This window comes from Polypterus senegalus, chromosome 3 (genome assembly GCF_016835505.1).
Source record: "Polypterus senegalus isolate Bchr_013 chromosome 3, ASM1683550v1, whole genome shotgun sequence".
Taxonomy (NCBI): domain Eukaryota; kingdom Metazoa; phylum Chordata; class Cladistia; order Polypteriformes; family Polypteridae; genus Polypterus; species Polypterus senegalus.
The window spans coordinates 52,188,335-52,194,565 of NC_053156.1; positions in this window are offsets into that span (position 1 = coordinate 52,188,335).

Consider the following 6,231-nt stretch of genomic DNA (forward strand, 5'->3'; position numbering starts at 1 on the left):
TACCACCCCAGGAAGAGAGGGGGTGCTATCTTTAATGGTATATTTTTGTTCTAGTCTCCCACAGCTTCAGGAAGATATTCCATGATGGCAACCAACACCACCATCATTGTTCTTAGACCTTGATTTTTGGTTTTGTAAATTTTTGTTTCTCTGTATTTGAAATGTTTGATTAAGGTAATTTGGTGTTTTTTCATTTATATTTTCATCTTTTCTGTTCCTGTTGCATATTTTTAATTCCCTTGTTAAGAATTTCTTTTTGTATTTCATGCATTTAGTTTTCTATTTTTAAAATAGGTGTTCATTGTTGTTTTGATGTATCTGTTCTGTTTAATAAAATAATCCTTATAATGTGAAACATCATAACAACTGGAAAGCAGAAATCCACGGAACAGTGAATGAAGCAGACACAAGAAGGCACTCAGGTGAGACGTTTCCTTTTTATAGAGCACACATAAACCTTCACAAATTTAAGGGTTATATTTTGGCTAGAAAGTGAAGATAGAAGAGCCATCTGAAGCTTCTGCAGTGACCACCACAGACTCATTAGGATACCAAAAGTTCACAAGAAGGCCATTAACACCATTGTACCCCTTTGGAAAACTTCTTTCCAGTTTTAGTTTCAGGTCATTCTTCTGAATATGTATCTGTGAAAAGTTGAAAAGAAATAAATGAAACTGAGAACTTCCTGGGTCCTCTCTGCGTGGAGTTTGCATGTTCTCCCCGTGTCTGTGTGGGTTTCCTCCAGGTACTCTGGCTTCCTCCCAAAGACATGCAGGTTAGGTGCATTGGTGATTCTAAATTGTCCCTAGTGTGTGCTTTGTGTGTGTGTGCCCTGTGGTGGGCTGGCACCCTGCCTGGGGTTTGTTTCCTGCCTTGTTCCCTGTGTTGGCTGCAGCAGATCCCCATGACCCTGTAGTTAGGATATAGTGGAATGGATGAATGGCTAAAGCTCAACTTCCATCTGTAATCAGTTTATAAAATTAATTTGTAACTTTATTAGGAAGAAATAACTGCCATCGCAGTGATCTTCTTACCGTATCTAGCAATTGCTCCAAAATAGCATTTTGCAGTCTAATGTCATTGAAATCGTCTTCAGTCTTTATCAATTTTGCTTTCTCATTCTGCAAAGGGAAAGTAGAATATGGATGTGACACAGCAAAAAGTTTCAAGTGGTTACCAAACCTATCTGCCCGTTAAAGCCCATGAATTCTGTCAAAAGTACAAGCTTTCCCAACCCTTCGCTGATATTTTTGTGCCTTTTCTATGCTCTCTGAGGCTTCTTTGAACACCAACATGGAGCAAGAGGGCTGACCCACCTACTTTACCTGCTTTACTACCATACACCAACAGTACAAACGTCATCTGAATGTCACATCATCTTCTGCATTCGCAGCGAACTCCCTAAAGCAGGGCTATTCAATTACAATTTCACTTGGGCCAGATATTCAAACCAGGAAATTTAGCTCGGCCAGACATTTTCAGCAGGTAATAAACAAAAATGGATGTATTGAAAACCAAGTAATGTTTATTCATTGTTTCCCTTTTAAATTTGGTCACATTTGACACAGGCACATCAAAAAGTGTATAAAAACAATAAAAAGCTACAACTGAACAGAATCTGAGGTAGTAGCAATACTTTTTTTTCCAATTTTGAAATAAACCAGTCACATGTTAAAGTGCATAAAATCAAAATAGTGCACAATATTACAATAATGTTTGTTTCCCTTTTGAAATGAAATAATTATTTTTGGTCATATAACAATGACAATTCCTTATATTTACATTGCATTTTTCTGACTGCTTGAAACTCTTTGTTCCTCACTCTGGATGTTAACCCATCAACTTTGTAATGGGAGGAAGCTGCTGGAATTTAAAAGATGAGGTCCCTGAAAATTACAGCACAAAGTGTCAGATATGTAAAAGATGAATTAACCCCATTTTTGGACAGTAACCATCCTTTTTGTGAAGTTATTGGCTTATTTTCAAATCTTTTTTCTGGTAATCACCTTTTGCTCCAATTGTTGCTAGAGGTTTTGACTATGTCTCTTCTTCTGATTTATCTTATAAAATTCTACGTACTCCTTAGCACAGTAGATCGGCTACGGGAATTATGAGAGGTGAAGGCTGGGTGGGACCCTAATTCAGGTGTCCAGAGCACTCAAAGACATTGATAAAGCAGAATTCGTTTAGATAAATAGTCTAAGATAAATAGTAGAGGAAGTGTATTTAAGATAGAACACAGTAGTAGGGTGTTGTACTGTGTTAGCCATTATGGATGCAATGAGAAGTCAAGCAAAATGACACCTTTCATTGGCTAACTAAAAAGATCACAAAAGGCAAGCTTTCGAGGCAACTCAGGCCCCTTCTTCAGTCAAGAGGTAAACCAGAAAAGCACATCTGGGCACAAAAGGTTATGGAAACTTGGAACAAACTACCAATTCAAGACAATGATGTGGAGGCATTGAGAGCTTTTAAAGAACATCTGGTTAACATACAGAGTTATCTTAGCTATTATCTAACCGAACAAGATGGGTGGAGTGATTGCTCTCGTCCCATTTGTAACATTTCTAAGGTACTTACGTACTCCGATTAATTTATTGATATTCACAGTAATATTTAGCATTCTAAGAAAACCCTAGGAAAACAGACACCCGACTCTGTTACAACTGTGTTTTTAAACAGCTTCCACCAGAACTCAGACTGAAATCCTAATTGTTTACTGCCTGGCAATTGTACTGAAAAAAACAAAATAGCATGTGCCATGTGCCAGTGCCCTCATACACGTGTCCCCAGTACAGTGTGGTCAGTGCAGTCCATTGCAGTGTGAGGCAGACGACACTCTCCCAGCTAGGAAACACCACCTCACATACCCACATACCGTTAACTCCTCTTGGTTTTCAGAGTACCCAGACAGTCTCATTTTCAGGTCCAGTTGCTCATGCTGAGCCTGTTTGACTGCCAATTTCAATTGCTTGCTTTTCTTTCTCAGCTCCAGCTCTTTGGTTCTTAGCTTCTTTTTGATGCCCAGCTTTCGAACTTCATTCTGTTGTGAAGAAAAGAGTGTGAGGGATCAACAAGAAGTTACAGATTCAAGCACCTGTCACTGTAGGACACACGGCAGTCCAAAGTCAGACATGCCACATGTGTCTTTTATTGTTATAGAAAAGGTGTGTAGATGGTTGATACCCACAGTAAAGAGAAAGAGAAACATTCAGTTGCACAAATGTCTATTTGTGAAATTTTTTAACCCACTTAAACCGATTTAGAGTTGCTGGCAGGGGTCTATCCTAACAGAATTGAATGCCAGGCAGGAGCCAACTGTCAATGGAGGTGCAAGTCTGTCGTAGCTGACACTCACACATGTAAACACCTAAATTAGGCCAGTTTAGATTCACTCAGTTAAATAGGTTTCTCATATTTCTAGGCAGAGAAATTGACTATTGGAAGAAAAGCTCACAAATAACACATTCCACTTTGACATGTGGGTTGGAATCTGGAGTACCTGGAGAAAGGCCAACACACACACAAACACACACACAGGGGAAACATGCAGACTCCATGTTGAAATAACCATGTCAATATGTGAAGGCAATATTATGGCCCTGAAAGAAGACATGGACTTGCAGCACAGACACCACTAGACAAAGATCTCTTCCTTTCATGGATGTTTGAACTTTTGCTGAGATTGCATTGACATGTTAATATTTTCTGAACAGTGTACCTGTAGTGATGCCAGTATCTGAAACGGCCTAGCAAAAAGGTGGGCCAGTCTTGAGTCTGGTTCTGTTCATGATAGCAATGGAATATGGTCAACAGGAAGGAATGTATCACATTGTCCTTGGGCACACAGACAGCTTTGTACTGCCGACAGAAAGGTAAGTGGAACAGAAGAAACAATATTGACATGAAAAGCTGGTATAATAAAAGTCAATGCTGGTAACACCAAGATGATGTCTGGGCACTTGGATAAGGTGAGTAAAGGGCCAGGCAGCATGTGGTGACCGGAATCCCTTTAGTGTAGAGGTCTATGGGAGGAGGTTCATAAAAATGTATTGCTGTGAGAGGTGATGTTAATGTAGCAAACATGAAGATTTATTCTTAGAAGCACACGGGAAGGGATTTGGATGCTGCTGTAGTAAATGTGTACGTAGGTGTTGGGAGTTTTTTTGAAGATAATAGATGGGTTTGACTATTGAGTTGGCAAAGGAAGCAAAGGGGAATTCATTAAAATGGTGACGAGAACTCCAGAAACAAAACTGTGGGACCCACAATATACCTCAGAAAAAAAACTGGAAGCTCAGTGTGTACGGCATGGCTCATGAAGGTCACAGAAATGGTGGGGGAGCTAACCGTTTTGCTCATGACCAGACCCCAAGAATATAAAAAGAGATGAGATGGGTAAACAGACAGTTCACTTCACCCTGGGAAGGAGCTTTCAGATCTTAAGGACATTTCAGCAGCTTAGGACCAAAGTAGTTTTGCAGTTAAAAAAACAAATTACTAGCATTGCTACAGATTTTATTTATTTTTTCTCCAGCCATCTGGAGTTTTTTTGTTTTTTCTGTCCCCCCTGGCCATTGGACCTTACTCTTATTCGATGTTAATTAATGTTGATTTATTTTGTTTTCTTATTGTGTCTTTTATTTTTCTATTCTTTATTATGTAAAGCACTTTGAGCTACTGTTTGTATGAAAATGTGCTATAGAAATAAATGTTGTTGTTGTTGAATCTTGGTTTGTGGAACACACCCTACACTGAAAAGAATGAAATCTAAGCAAGTGAAAAGTATTTATTTCATGACATTAAATCTATTGTAAGAATTAATTTACTTATCAAAAATGTTTTATTTATGATTTTTTAACTTACTTTAAGAAGTAAATTTTGCTTAACCCATTGGCAGATATTTTTGCTAAATAACTCCCATTTCATTTTTTTTTGGTCTAGTTTTTGTATATGCATATTTTGCAGTGTAGTGGGCACAATGAGTTCAGATACCAGTTCAGGTGCCAGTAGTGAAACTTAAATGAAAAACATTTCAGGAGTCGTCCATCCAAAGATAATTAGTATTTAGTGCTGTTTTTACTTGTATCCATTTTATTGCTGACATCACTTTATGGTCTATCTATCTATCTATCTATCTATCTATCTATCTATCTATCTATCTATCTATCTATCTATCTATCTATCTATCTATCTATCTATCTATCTATCTATCTATCTATTTATTATGATTTATCATTTATCTGTTCTCATCCTCTTAGATCTGAGTGCTGCATTTGACACCATTGATCACAATATTCTTAGAAATCGCCTTAGTCAATGGGTGGGCCTCTCTGGCAGGGTCTTAAATTGGTTTGAATCCTACCTGGCAGGTAGAAAATTCTTTGTGAGTTGTGGTAATCACATCTCAAAGACACATGATATCCGATTTGGTGTTCCACAAGGCTCTATCCTGGGTCCGCTGCTCTTCTCAATCTACATGCTTCCGTTAGGTCAGATTATCTCAGGTTACAACGTGAGCTACCACAGCTATGCTGATGACACACAGCTGTACTTATCAATAGCACCTGATGACACCGACTCTCTCGATTCACTAACACAATGTCTTACTGGTATTTCTAAATGGATGAATAGTAATTTTCTTAAACTAAATAAAGAGAAAACTGAAATTTTAGTAATTGGCAATAATGGATTCAATGAGGTTATCAGAAATAAACTTGATGCATTAGGATTAAAAGTTAAGACGGAAGTAAAAAATTTAGGGGTAACTGTTGACTGTAATCTGAATTTTAAATCGCATATTAATCAGATCACTAAGACAGCATTTTTTCACTTAAGAAACATAAGTAAAGTTAGACCTCTTATATCATTGAAAGATGCGGAGAAATTAATTCACGCTTTTGTTTTCAGTAGACTAGATTACTGTAATGCACTCCTCTCAGGACTACCCATAAAAGACATAAATCGTTTGCAACGAGTGCAGAATGCAGCTGCTAGAATAATAACTAGGAAAAGAAAATCCGAACACATTTCTCCAGTTTTAATGTCACTACACTGGTTGCCTGTGTCATTCAGGATTGACTTTAAAATTCTGCTTATGGTTTATAAAGCCTTAAATAATCTCGCCCCATCTTATATACAGTATCTGAATGTCTGACACCTTATATTCCAAATCGTAACCTCAGATCCTCAAATGAGTGTCTCCTTAGAATTCCAAGAAGAAAACTTAAA